Here is a 14,839-nt window from a genome sequence, read left to right as displayed (position 1 = left end):
CAAGATCCAAGAACCCTCTCTCGGCATCTGGATTGGGACCCCTTCCCTAAAACAATCCTAATTCTCTACCTTTCTATTTTTTGTTTTTTTATTTTATTTATTTATTTTTGAGACAAGGTCTCACTCTGTCACTCAGGCTTGAGTGCAGTGGCATGAACATGGCTACTGCACCCTCAACCTCCTGGGCTTAAGTGATCCTCCCACCTGAGCTTCCCGAGTAACTGGGACTACAGGCACGTGCCACTGCACTCTGCCATCTGCCTGCTTCGTTCTCCCAAAGTGCTGGGATTGCAGGTGTGCGCCACCGCACCTGGCCTTCTCCACCTTTCTAAATCAGTCTTTACAGCCAGACAGATCATAGGCCACCACTCCAAGAAACCCTTCAAAATCTTTGCCAGCATGATCTTTATTTAGTCTTCATATTGTTCTGCCATGTGTAGCAATGTGTGCTGCTTGATAACAATGTCTTAAATGATAAGCAAGATATTTACAATGGTTCAAAAATTGAGCAATATAACGCATTTCCAGTGTACTGTCTTGTTCCCACTCTTCCCCCCATCCCACAATCACTTCTGTCAGTTTCTTGTGTCTTTTCCAAAGTTTCTTCTTGTAAGCATAAATATAAATCTGTTACTTTACCATCTCTATTTTCTTACACAGAAGGTAACCTGATATATATATAAAATTGTATTCCTTGCTCTTTTTTCTTCTTCTTCTTCTTTTTTTCCGCCACTGTACCAGTGTATCCTTGCTCTTTTCATCTTTTTGTTTTTTCTTTGAGATGGAATTTTGCTATTTTTGCCTCAGTTGGAGTGCAATGGTGTGATCTCACCTCACCGCAACCTCCGCTTCCTGGGTTCAAATTATTCTTCTGTCTCAGCCACCCCAGTAGCTGGAATTACAGGTTCGCACCACCACACCCTGCTAATTTTTGTATTTGTAGTAAAAACAGGGTTTCATCATGTTGCCTAGGCTGGTCTCGAACTCCTGACCTCAGGTGATCCACCTGCCTTGGCTTCCCAAAGTACAGGGATTACAGGTGTACGCCAGCATGCTCAGTCACCTTGCTCTTTTCATTTTAACTCATCAACACATCTTGGGAATCTTTCCACATAGGTTTAGAAAGAAATTCCTTATTCTGTTTCTAAAGAGTTTTCTGGGGCCGGGCCCAGGGGCTCACGCCTGTAATCCCAGCACTTTGGGAGGCCGAGGTGGGTGGATCACGAGGTCAAGAGATCGAGACCATCCTGGTCAACACGGTGAAACCCCGTCTCTACTAAAAATACAAAAAATTAGCTGGGCATGGTGGCGCACGCCTATAGTCCCAGCTACTCGGGAGGCTGAGGCAGGAGAATTGCTCGAACCCAGGAGACAGAAGTTGCGGTGAGCCGAGATCGCGCCATTGCACTCCAGCCTGGGTAACAAGAGCGAAACTCCATCTCCAAAAAAAAAAAAAAAAGAGTTTTCTTTGTTTGTTTATTTTTGTTTTTGTGAGATGGAGTCTCACTCTGTTGCCCAGGATGGAGAGCAATGGTGCGATCTTGGCTCACTCTAACCTCGCCTCCCACGTTCAAGTGATTCTCCCATCTAAACCTCCCAGGTAGCTGGGACTACAGGCTCACACCACCGCGCCTGGCTAATATTTTTATTTTTAGTAGAGACAGTTTCACCATGTTGGCCAGGCTTGTCTTGAACTCCTAACCTCAGGTGATCCACCTGCCTTGGCCTCCCAAAGTGTTGGTATTACAGGCATGAGCCATCACACCTGGCTAAAGGGTTTTAAAATTTAAAGAATCTTATTACAAGTTATCTCCTAATATCTTTAACCAGTTCTGCTAATGACACACATTTGCGCTGTTTGCAATCTGTTGCTACATCGATGATGCCTTGTAGACATCTGTCAATTGGCATTGTGCATGTACTTATTTGGATAAATTTCCAAAAGCAGTGGGGCTGGGTCAGATTATATAATTCTGTAACGTTGACAGAGAGAACCAAACTGTTTTCCACAGGAGCTCTACCTGTTTACACTCCCAGCAAAAATACAGAAGAAACCTGTTTCTCCACAGCCTTGCCAAAAGAGAGGAAAAGAGGGGGCAAAGATTTAAGAAGTGGTGGCTCAGCCTCTAAAGCAAAAAGAGGCAGGGTGCGGTGGCTGACGTCTGTAATCCCAGCACTTTGGAAGACAGAGGAGGGAGGATCACTTGAGCCCAGGGGTTCAAGACCAGACTGGGCAATATAGCAAGACCCCGTCTCTACAAAAAAAAAATACAAAAAATTGGCCAGGCACGATGTCACACACCTGTAGTCCCAGCTACACAGGAGGCCAAGGCGGGAGGATCACTTGAGCCCGGGAGGACAAGGCTGCAGTGAGCCATGTTTGAGCCACTGCATTCCAGCCTGGATGATAAAGCAAGATCCTATTTCAAAAAAAAAAAAAAAAAAAGGAAGAAAGATAAGAAAAAGAGGACAACTAGGCTGGGCATGGTGGCTCATGCCTATAATCTCAGCACTTTGGGAGGCTAAGGTGGGTGGATCACAAGGTCAGGGGTTCAACACCAGTCTGGCCAACATAGGGAAATCTCATCTCTACTAAAAATACAAAAATTGGCTGGGTGTGGTGGTTTATGTCTGTAATCCCAGCACTTTGGGAGGCCGAGGGGGGTGGATCACCTGAGGACAGGAGTTCGAGACCAGCCTGACCAACATGGTGAAACCCCGTCTCTACTAAAATTACAAAAAATTAGCCAGGTGTGGTGGCGTACGCCTGTATTCCCAGCTACTAGGGAGGCTGAGGCAGGACAATCACTTGAATCTGAGAGACAGAGGTTGCAGTGATCTGAGGTCACGCCATTGCACTCCAGCCTGGGCAGCAGAGCAAAACTTGTCTCAAAATAAATAAATTTTAAAAAATACAAAAATTAGCTGGGCGCGGTGGCACACGCCTGTAGTCCCTGCTACTTGGGAGGCTATAGCAGGAGAATCCCTTGAACTGGGGAGGCAAAGGTTGCAGTGAGCTGAGACCACGCCATTGCACTCTAGCTTGGATGACAGAGCAAGATTCAGTCTCAAATAAAATAAAATAAAATAGGAGGACAGCTAGATGAAGACTGGAAAGAGCACACGCAGTGTTAGAGCTGACATCTTCCCTGAGGTTCAACCAGCCTTTGCAAGAGTTGCCTGGAACCTCTGTCAGCACCAATCGACCATGCGTAACACAGAACTTGGTGAAACCAGCCCCTGGTATTGGTTTTTCATTTCCTACCAATGAAATCACCTTTTTCTCACATTTAAAACCTTGTAGGAGAGGGTCGGGGCAGGTAGACTTTCATTTTTACTTTACAAACTCGAGATGTTTATGCTTTATTTTATTACAGGAAGCATATATTTCTTTTATAATTTAAAACCCATAATAATATACTGCAAAAACTTGAAAGCCTAGTCATTTTTCTTTTAGTTTTTATTTATCCATTCAAACACTTTCTGTTGTGTTAGCTGTTTGTTTTCACTTATTTATTTATTTTTTTCTGACAGGTGCCTGGGAGAATAGTTTCTAAATAACATAGCTTTATAGGGAAATTATTTTTAAAACCATTAATTACACTTTTTTTTTTTTTGACGGATAGGTTCTCACTCTGTCACCCAAGCTGAGTGCAGTGGGAAGATCATAGATCACTGTAGCCTTCAACTCCTAGGCTTGAGTGATCCTCCTGCCTTAGCCTCCTGAGTGGCTGGGACTACAGAAGCCCACCACCACACCCAGCTAATTAATTTTTTTTTTTTAAAGACATGTGTCTATGTTGTCCAGGCTGGTCTTGAACTCCTGGCTTCAAGCAACTCTCCCACCTCTGCCTCCCAAAATGCTGAGATTACAGGCTAATTTCACTTTTTGTTGTTGTTGTTGTTGAGATGGAGTGTCGCTCTGTAGCCCAGGCTGAAGTGTAGTGGCATAGTTTAGGCTTACTGCAACCTCCACCTCCTGGGTTCAAGCAATTCTTCTGCCTCAGCCTCCTGAGTAGCTGGGACTATAGGCGCACACCATCATACCTGGCTAATTTTTGTGTTTTTCATAGAGACAGGGTTTTACCATATTGGACAGGCTGGTCTCAAACTCCTGACCTCATGATTCACCCTCCTCAGCCTCCCAAAGTGCTGTGATTACAGGCGTGAGCCACCACACCTGGCCTTCACTTATTTATAAATTACTCCTAAGCACCCCCCGCCCCGCCACCACTCTCACACCCATTGGCAGTTTTTAAACTGAAAAGAAATTGAAATGTTTACATAATCATGATCGGAACTGGGATACTATTTAAGGGGAATTGATATAGCTAGGATTTGTGACAGTTGTGTGATATTTTTAGTGTTGTCATGCACTTTTCAATTCACTGAGGTCTCTTTTATAATAAAAATGCATATTTATATCTATTTCATATAATTTGGAGCAAAACTGTACTACTTTAAACTATGGAAGCTTATAACCGTCATAGCTGTTTTTAGAATCACATTCTCTGGTCCAACATATAATCCATTTGTTTCCAAGTCCTTATTGAAGCATTCCTCCTATGGGAAGCTGTCATCAACTTTATCATGTTTGGCTCCACTTTGTGATTTCCAGGAATTTAATATGATAAAAGAGAGGGGCCATCTCCTTGTGCCCTTGACCTTTATACATTCACCTTTACACAGATACAGACACTGTATAGAAATGCACCTGAGCCATCTTTCCTGCATGGCATCAGGACAATGGGCCAGGTAACAAAGGAACCTTTTGCGCTATCGCATGGCCAGCCCACAGCTCAGGTCCATCTGCCACCAGCTCTGTCAAACTACAGCATTTACTCAATTACGTTCATATTGGACTCCATTTAGCCTGTCGCTGTTTCAAAATTAGTGAAATATGGAGAAAATATAAGTGTAAACACCAGTAAAAGGGCGTGTTGTTCTCATAGACATAAAACAATTGAGACAAAGAAGGGAATCATTAGGTGCGGGGAAGGTAGTGAAGCTTCAGCCTCAATAATGACAACTCCTACGAAGATGTTGCTACCTGTCACTCACCATTGTTATTACTTCATAAAATTTAACTCGTGCTGGGCGTGGTGGCTCACGCCTGTAATCCAAGCACTTTGGAGGCCAAGGCGGGCTGATCACCTAAGGTCGGGAGTTCAAGACCAGCCTGACCAACATGGTGAAACCCCGTCTTTAAAATAAATAAATAAATAAATAATAATTTAAAAAAAAATTTAATTCGTATTCTTACAATAATACTATGTGAGAAATAAATGAAGGTACTATTATTATCTTTGTTTTTGTAGATAAAGAAAATATTTCATCATTGACAGAGGTCAATAGTCTGACCCAAATCTTACAGCTGCCTATTGGAATTTAGGCGGTCAACTTTGCACAGCTAGGATGGAGAAAATCGGATTTTAAAAACATCTACTACCTGCTGGATCTATAGCTTAAGACTATGTCTAAGAGACAGCACACCATTGGGAAATTTTATACTACATTTTAGATCTCTGAAAATAGAAACCTGTGCTTAAAGCACACAGATTTGTTTTTGAATTTTATACGTCTGACATTGGCGTGCGTTTTATGAACATGTTATATATGAAAGCAGAAATCTCTTGGATTGCCGTATGTTTTGGATGTACGTGTAAAGATGTGAATCCTATGAGGACAGGGAACTTCTCTTCTACTTCTCCAGCACCTACAACAGTGCTCAGTAAAGGTTTGTTGTGGTGCTGAGTGAAAACAGAAGTGAGTTAGGAACTATGCTGCTATCATCCTGAACACCAAGAAACACTCTATTCAATCTCCCCAAGTGTTTTTTTGTTTTGTTTTTTGTTTTTTTTGAGACGGAGTTTCGCTCTTGTTACCCAGGCTGGAGTGCAATGGCGCGATCTCGGCTCACCGCAACCTCCGCTTCCTGGGTTCAGGCAATTCTCCTGCCTCAGCCTCCAGAGTAGCTGGGATTACAGGCACGCGCCACCATGCCCAGTTAATTTTTTGTATTTTTAGTAGAGACGGGGTTTCACCATGTTGACCAGGGTGGTCTAGATCTCTTGACCTCGTGATCCACCCGCCTCGGCCTCCCAAAGTGTTGGGATTACAGGCGTGAGCCACCGTGCCCGGCCCCAAGTGTTTTTAATAATAAAGTGAAAAGTCATCTGGCTTAGCGTGGTGACACACATCTGTAATTATAGCACTTTGGGAGGCCAATGAGGGAGGATCGCTTGAGCCCAGATGTTCGAGACCAGCCTGAGCAACACAGCAACACCCACTCTCTACAAAAAAAGAAAAAAAATTTGCCAGCCATGTTGGCGCCGCTTGTAGTTCCAGCTATTTGAGAGGTAGAGGTGCTTGAGATATGTGTTCACACCACTGGATTCTAGCCTAGGTGACAGAGTGAGACCCTGTGTCCAAAAAAAAAAAAAGAAAAAAGAAAAATATGTCATCTTAAATACACACACACACACACACACACACATGCATTTATGTGTTTACACAAATATTTAAAGGCATGTACTCAAAAACACATTTATAAGTACATGACAATAAAGGAAAACTGATGTCACATCTCAAGCATGTAAACACTTTACAGGCGTAATGATGATAAAGGTGAAACGAAAATGATCGTTACAAAGGCCATTTTTTTTCTGTTGAGGAGGTGAATGGAATTACCCTCCTGGCCTCATAAGGGTAAAAATCAAGGCAGCAGACAGGCACAGTCAACAAACTGCTGCATGACCTCAGTTTGGAGTGTCTACCCTGTCTTCCCTCCCCATTAGCCATCTCTTCTTTTTTTTTTTTTTTTTTTTTTTTTTTTTTTGAGACGGAGTCTCGCTCTTGTTACCCAGGCTGGAGTGCAATGGCGCGATCTCGGCTCACCGCAACCTCCGCCTCCTGGGTTCAGGCAATTCTCCTGCCTCAGCCTCCTGAGTAGCTGGGATTACAGGCACGCGCCACCGTGCCCAGCTAATTTTTTTTTTGTATTAATAGAGACGGGGTTTCACAATCTTGACCAGGATGGTCTCGATCTCTCGACCTCGTGATCCACCCGCCTCGGCCTCCCAAAGTGCTGGGATTACAGGCTTGAGCCACCGCGCCTGGCCAGCCATCTCTTCTTAATGGGGCAGTAGGCTTTAGGACACGACTCCTCTCATAGCATTTGCTTGGGATGCGACTGGGCAGGCATCTGGTCCCAGCAGAGCCTTCCTTGTCAGTGACCTATGACCTGTGTGGCGTGGTTTAAAAGGTTGATCTGGGTGAGTCAGATTCTCTCTCTGTTTTTCTCACCCTCCCTTTCTCTCTACGGAACTTGAATCGAAAGGCCTAGAGGGCAGCTTCCAATGAGCTGTGGGCAACATTGTCGAAAAGTTGTTCTGGGACCCAAGTCAGGAACATGATGGGCTACAGGCTGAAATGTGCTAGCTGAAATTAGGGGAAGAGGAACAACTGTGAGTTCGTGGGAGAAGCTTCAAGAGACAGAGAAGAACAGAACATCAATCCATGCAGAGATGTGCACCCCTGCCTTCTTTGGTTTTCTGTTTTTCCTGGGCTCCTGGGTACGTATACTTTAAAAAAATTTCTTTCTGGCCAGGCAAAGTGGCTCATGCCTGTAATCCCAGCACTTTGGGAGGCCGAAAGGTGGATCACTTGAGGTTCGCAGTTTGAGACCAGCCTGGCCAATATGGCAAAAACCCGTCTGTACTAAAAATTCCAAAATTAGCCAGCTATGGTAGTGCACACCTATAGTCCCAGCTACTCAAAGGCTGAGGCACGAGAATTGCTTGAACCCAGGAGACAGAGGTTGCAGTGAGCCAAGATCGTGCTATTGCACCCCCGCCTGGGTGATAGAGTGAGACTCAAAAAAAAATAAAAAATAATAAAAAATAAAACAAAGTAAAAAAAGGCACAGAAAAAAAAAAAAAAACAATAAAAGACAAAAAAGAAAAAAGTGGGCATAGTGGCTCATGCCTGTAATCACAACACTTTGGGAGGCTGCAGTGGGCAGATCACTGGAGGTCAGGAGTTTGAGACCAGTCTGGTCAACATGATGAAACTCTGTCTCGACTAAAAATACAAAATTTAGCCAGACGTGGTGGCGCACACCTGTAATCCCAGCTACTCAGGAGGCTGAGGCAGGAGAATCGCTTGAACTTGGGAGGTGGAGGTTGTAGTGAGCCGAGATCGTGCCACTGCATTCCAGCTTGGGTGACTGAGTGAGACTCTGTCTCAAAAAAAAAATATATATATATATATATTTTCCTTAAAGTAACCCATGTGCTCTTCTGATCCTTGTTACTAAAAGAGACTAAATTGGAGCAACAGATAATAGGAGAAATAGTGTATTTGGTCAGGTGTGGTCACTCACCTGTAATTCCAGCACTTTGAGAGGCTGAGGCAGGAGGATCACTTGAGCCCAGGAGTTTGAGACCAACCTGGGCAACATAGTGAGACCTCATCTCTACAAAAAATAAAAATAAAAAATTAGCTGGGTGCACTGGTATGTGCCTATACCCCTGGTTACTTGGGAGGCTGAGGCAGGAGGACAGCTTGAGGCCAGGAGTTTAAAGTGGCAACGAGCTGTTATAATGCCATCATACTCCAGCCTGGGCAACAGAGCAAGATGTCACCTCAAAATAGGTAAATAAATAAATGAATAAGTCTCTCCAATGGAAGATATAAACTTAAAAAGAAAAAGACAGGAGAACCATATAATTACAGCCGTCCAACACCATGAAGGATAGTGGCAAATAGTCATTTCATTCAATAGTCCCCAAGGATCTCAGTTTGTGCAATCCTGTGCAATAATCAATATTTATAGTATAAAATAATCGATATTAAGATCTTGAATCTTAAAGCAAAAGCTGCTTGACATCCAGTGTATTTTCAGAAGTCAATGAAATGTGTAGCTTCATTCAGAAAAACACTTTTCTTAAAATTAAAAAAAAAGTTTTGGTGTTTAAAAATGGCAGGATTTAGCTGGGTGCAGTGGTTCATGCCTATAATCCCAGAACTTTGGGAAGCTGAGGCCAGAGGATTGCTTTAGCCCAGGATTTCAAGACAAGCCTGGGCAACAAGGCAAGACTCTCTCTACAAAAAATTAAAAAAATATTAGCTGAGCTTTAGGTAGTGTGTGCCTATGGTCTCAACTACTTGGGGGCTGAGGCAGGAGAATCAGTTGAGCCTGTCGGGGTGGGGGCTGCAGTGATCCATGTTTGTGCCACTGCACTCCAGTCTGGGAGACAGAGTGAGATGCTGTATCAAAAAAAAATAAAGGAAAAGAAGGTTGCAGTGAGCTATTGCCCAGGCTGGAGCGCAGTGGCACGATCTTCTCAGCTTACTGCAACCTCCACCTCCTGAGTTCAAGCGATTCTCTTGCCTCCGCCTCCCGAGTAGCTGGGACAACAGGCATGTGCCCCCCATGCCCAGCTAATTTTTTTATTTTTAGTAGAGACAGGGTTTCACCATGTTAGGCAGGATGGTCTCGATCTCCCCACCTCATGATCTGCCCACCTTGGCCTCCCAAAGTGCTGGGATTACAGGCATGAGACACCACACCCGGCCTATTTTTCACTTTTTGAAATGCATATATTTATTAATCCATGCCTTGCCTTGTTGCAGCAAAGAGCTCAGAAGACTTATAAGAATACACAGAATCCGGCCGGGCTCTGTGGCTCAAGCCTGTAATCCCAGCACTTTGAGAGGCCAAGGCAGGTGGATCAAGAGGTCAGGAGTTCAAGACCAGCCTGGCCAACATGGAGAAACCCCATCTCTTCTAAAAACACAAAAATTAGCCAGGCATGGTGGCACACTCCTGTAATCCCAGTTACCTGGGAGGCTGAGGCAGGAGAATCACTTGAACCTGGGAGGGGGAGGTTGCAGTGAGCTCAGATCATGCTACTGCACTCCAGCCTGGGCAACAGAGTATACTACCTCTCAAAAAAAAAAAAAAAAAAATAGAATATACAGAATCCAACAGGAAAGTAAAAGCTAACAGTAGGGAAAGAACATCAGGGTGTGGACAGGAGATTTACTTATCTACAAAGCTCATTTCCATGGACTTCCTCATTCCTTGTTAGATTATGGACCATCATAACTAGTGTTACTCATTATTTCATCTCCAGATTTTTTAAATTTGAAGAAAGTTCAAGGTTTATCTTCTGAATGTAAAAACCAAATTGAAATTGGAAGATAAAAAAGAAAATATTGATTTAAATCAGAGAAAATATAATAAATCTACATAAACATGCTTTTAATAAGCTGTTAATTTAAGCATATATTTAAATAATTTCTATTAATTTACTTCAGTAAAATAACTGTCACAGCAAGACAATTTTATCTTTTTTTTTTTTTTTGATACAGAGTCTCCCTTTGTCACCTAGACTGGAGTGCAATGGCATTATCTTTGTTCACTGCAACCTCTGCCTGCTGGGTTCAAGCAATTCTACTGCCTCAGCCTCCCGAGTAGCTGGGATTACAGGCCCCGGCCACCATATCTGTTTAATTTTTTGTATTTTTAGTAGAGATGGGGTTTTACCATGTCGGCCAGGCTGGTCTCAAATTCCTGACCTCAGGTGATCCACATGCCTTGACCTCCAAAAGTGCTGGATTACAGGCATGAGCCACCAGGCCTGGCCTTAATTTTATCTTAATTAGAAGTAGCATTATATTACATTATACAACTGGTGAAATTCTCTTCAATATCCTCTTTAAAAACCAATACCAACGTATTGGGGGGAAAAGTGTTTAGAGTTGAGTTAAACTCACTATACAAATGTAATTTTTATATTCCATAAAAAAGCATTCTTTTTTCTGGATGCTCTGGTTTGGAAAGGCTCATGGGATTTTAATAAGTGTGTTCCTATTCATTTGGGGCCTGCATTAGGGACAATTTCTTCTGATGGATATTTCTATTACAGAATCACTGCTTAAAGGGTAATAGTGTAGGCTTCAGAGCCAGGCAAATGTATCTATCTGATGCAGGATACCTGAGTAATAGCTTGGGCAAATTACTTTAAGTCTTCTTAACTTAGTTTCTTAACTGCAAATGGAGGTAACATGGTCGTATGGAAGATTAAATAAGATATTGCATATTAAGCACTTTGCTCAGTAGCTAATACCTATTGAACCTAATAGATGATACATGTTATGATAGAAACAGTGATTGCAGAGGACATTTCACACTGATTTGATACATATCTCTCTTTCATCAACATCTTGTTAAAGGTTTCTAATTTTCCAGTTAACAAATTTTCTTTTTTTTTTTTTTTGAAACAGAGTCTCCCTCTGTCAACCAGGCTGGAGTGCGGTGGTGCAATCTTGGTTCACTACCACCTCTGCCTCCTGGGTTCAACCAATTCTCCTGCCTCAGCCTCCTAAGAAGCTGAGATTATAGGTGCCCACCACCACACCCAGCTAATTTTTGTATTTTAGAGATGGGGTTTCATCAGGTTGGCCAGGCTGGTCTCGAACTCTGGATCTTCCATGATCCACCTGCCTCGGCCTCTAAAAGTACTGGGATTACAGGCATGAGCCACTGTGCCCAGCCAATTATTTTTAACTTCATTGTTATGAGTGCATTCTGAATGATTTTTTGTGGTATTGATTTCCAGTGTTTGATTGTATCCCTGGGCTAAACTTGGGAAATAAACTATGCCTTTGTCTGTATATCTTAAAGCCCATGTCTGACTACTAATGAGGTTTGACCATGAATGGGATGGTGACTGAGACAGTGTTTCTTGTGTTACTGGTAAGCTGACATTTCCGTCTTGGTAACCTCTGTTCATTCATTCCTAAAATTCCTGATAGGTTTTGTTATTGTTGTTGTTGTTGTTGTTGTTTTGAGATAGGGCTTCACTCTGTTGCCCAGGCTGGAGTGAAGTGGCATAATCATAGCTCACTACAGCCTCAAATTCCTGGCCTCACACAATCTTCCCGCCTCAGCCTCCCAAGCGGCTGGGACTACAGGCATGTACTACAACGCCCAGTTAATTTTTACTATTATAATTTTTTGATAGTGACAGAGTCTTGCTTTGATGCCCAGGTCAAGCGATTCTCCCATCTTGGCCCCCTAAAGCACTAGCACTGTAGGCATGAGCCACTGAGCTTGGCTGACCTAATATTATTTTGCAGCTGATATTCCACCATGAGATATGGAGTCAGACTTACCTGAGAATTTAATTTATCATGTCTATATGTACCTAGACAATGCCTAGTACAGATGTCATGCTGTTTTCTTTCCAATTCATACTATATAACTATGCCAGATGAATTTCCTACCCTAAACTATAGCTCCAAATATGGCAGTTCCTTGCCCAAAACTACTGTTGCATTTCATCACACTTGCTTCTTTCCTGTAATTATTTATTCTTTTAAAAATGTATTGTTTGTTTTCCTTTCTGCATTCTGAAACTGTAAGCTCAGTAAGGGCAGGGACCAGCTGTAACTCCAGTGTTTAGCTGTGCTGTCTTATAATACACATTCAATTATATTGTTGCTAAGCTATGTAAATTGATTACTACAAGAATTTCGACAATATGATTTTTTTTTCAACTTTTAAAAGTGAGATATGGCCGGGCGCGGTGGCTCAAGCCTGTAATCCCAGCACTTTGGGAGGCCGAGGCGGGTGGATCACGAGGTCAAGAGATCGAGACCATCCTGGTCAGCATGGTGAAACCCCGTCTCTACTAAAAATACAAAAAATTAGCTGGGCGTGGTGGCGCGTGCCTGTAATCCCAGCTACTCTGGAGGCTGAGGCAGGAGAATTGCCTGAACCCAGGAGGCAGAGGTTGCGGTGAGCCGAGATCGCGCCATTGCACTCCAGCCTGGGTAACAAGAGCGAAACTCTGTCTCAAAAAAAAAAAAAAAAAAAAGTGAGATATAATGAACATGCCATAAGATCCACCCACTTAAAAAGCACAACACAGTGGTTTTTAGTATATTCACAAACTTGTACAATCATCACCACTAATTCCAGAATATTTTCATCACTTCAATAGGAAAATGCATACATATTAGCAATTACTTCCATTTCCCCTCTCCCCCAGTCCCTAGCAAACCATGAATCTACTTTTTTATCTCTATAGATTCCCCTATCCTCAACTTTCATATAAATGGAATTATATGATATGTGGTCTTTTGTTCCTGGCTTCTTTCACTTAACATGATATTTTCAAGATTCATCCATGTTGTAACATTTTGTTTATCCTTTTCAGAAAAGATGATGGTTAATATCATTTCTAATGCTATGCTCAGATAAGGAAGTGAAGACCTACAACCAAATTTGTTTTTTCTTTCTTTCTTTTTTTTGGTGGGGGGAGGCGGACAGAGTCTCGGTCTGTTGCTCAGGCTGGAATGCAGTGGCATGATCAAGGTTTACTGCAACCTCCGCCTCCCGGGTTCAAGCGCTTCTCGTGACTCAGCCTCCCCAGTAGCTGGGATTACAGGCATGCACAACCATACCGGGCTAATTTTTGTATTTTTAGTAGAGAACGGGTTTCATTCACCATGTTGGCCATGCTGGTCTGAAACTCCTCACCTCAGTTGATCCACCTACCTCAGCCTCCCAAAGTGCTGGGATTATAGGTGTGAGCCACAGCGTCCTGCCTCAACCAAATTTCAAAACGTATCATAATATCATTATGCTTCATAGTTTCTCTATGCCCTGAAGTTTACCAATTTTATTACAGATCCCAGGAAGGCAGCCTGTTAAGACCCACCAAATTTACTTCCTTAGCCTCCAGAACAATAAAATCAAACTCCTTACCTTGATTTTGAGATTCTGCTTCCGCCCAACCCCCACCCCAATGTTCTTCTCGGAAACTCGACACTCTGGAATAATGCATTTTTACAGTTTGATTGTTTTCTGCAGATGTGTTGGCTGAGGTTGGACGGGGTTTCTTCCCACCTATCTCTCCTCTCTCCTTCCCTCTGCCCACTGCACGTGCGACAACTTTTCAGTCATCAAAACATGCAAAAAAAGAAAAGAGAAAGGAAAAAGAGAGAAAAGAAAAACAGAAAAAAGAAAAAGCAGTCAGAAGGCTTCCTTTGTTTTCCAAGGAAATCCAGGTAAAAGGAGGGGTAGGGAAATGATATTTTTGACTTTGCTCACAATCCAGACGTGAGAAAGAAAAAGGATTTCCTCTGGGCTGCTGCCACGACTCTGATCTTTTATGCTGATAACAGATTTCCTTCTCCAAAAAAAAAAAAAAAAAAAAAAGTTCTGGGAAAACCATGCCAGTTCAACTTGGAAGCGAAACCCACCCTCATGTTCGTCTTAAAACACAGCGAAGTGAAAGGTTTGCTCCTCTTTCGCGAGGGTTTTCTTCCTCACATTTCGCGTCTCGCTACCAGGAGCGAGCCTGTGTCCGCAGCGCTCTTCGGAGGCTGGCGGGGGAGGAGGACTACAGGATCCAGAGGTCTTTGGAAACTCCAGCAGCTCCAAGCTTGTTGGCTACTACGGTTTCCCTGAGGAGTGACGCTGCGAAAACAAACCCTGATTGGTCAGGCCTGAGCTAAGTTCTCCATTTATGGACAGATTGCCCGGCCCGAGCCGAGACTCAGCCAGAGGAGTACGGATTAAGTGGCCGAAGAAAGAAGAGCGAGGCAGTGGAGCGAGGCGGAGCCGCCGAGCGCATCGGACTCACCTGGGCGCGCGGCGAGCGGCGGGTCCGAGTGGACTCCTGCCTTCCGCAGCATGCGCCCCGCCTGCTAAGTCGCCGCCGTCTCGCCCTCACCTAGCGCCGCGGATCCCGCCTGGATGGAGTCCCCCCTGGGTTCCCATTGGCTCCTGTGAGTGCTTGGGTGTCGAGAGACTGCTTTTGGC

This window comes from Aotus nancymaae, unplaced genomic scaffold, assembly GCF_030222135.1.
Source record: "Aotus nancymaae isolate 86718 unplaced genomic scaffold, 86718_ANA_hifiasm-v0.15.2.pri h1tg000041l, whole genome shotgun sequence".
Classification (NCBI taxonomy): domain Eukaryota; kingdom Metazoa; phylum Chordata; class Mammalia; order Primates; family Aotidae; genus Aotus; species Aotus nancymaae.
The sequence above is the reverse complement of the archived record's forward strand: the minus strand, read 5'-3'. Positions refer to the sequence as shown.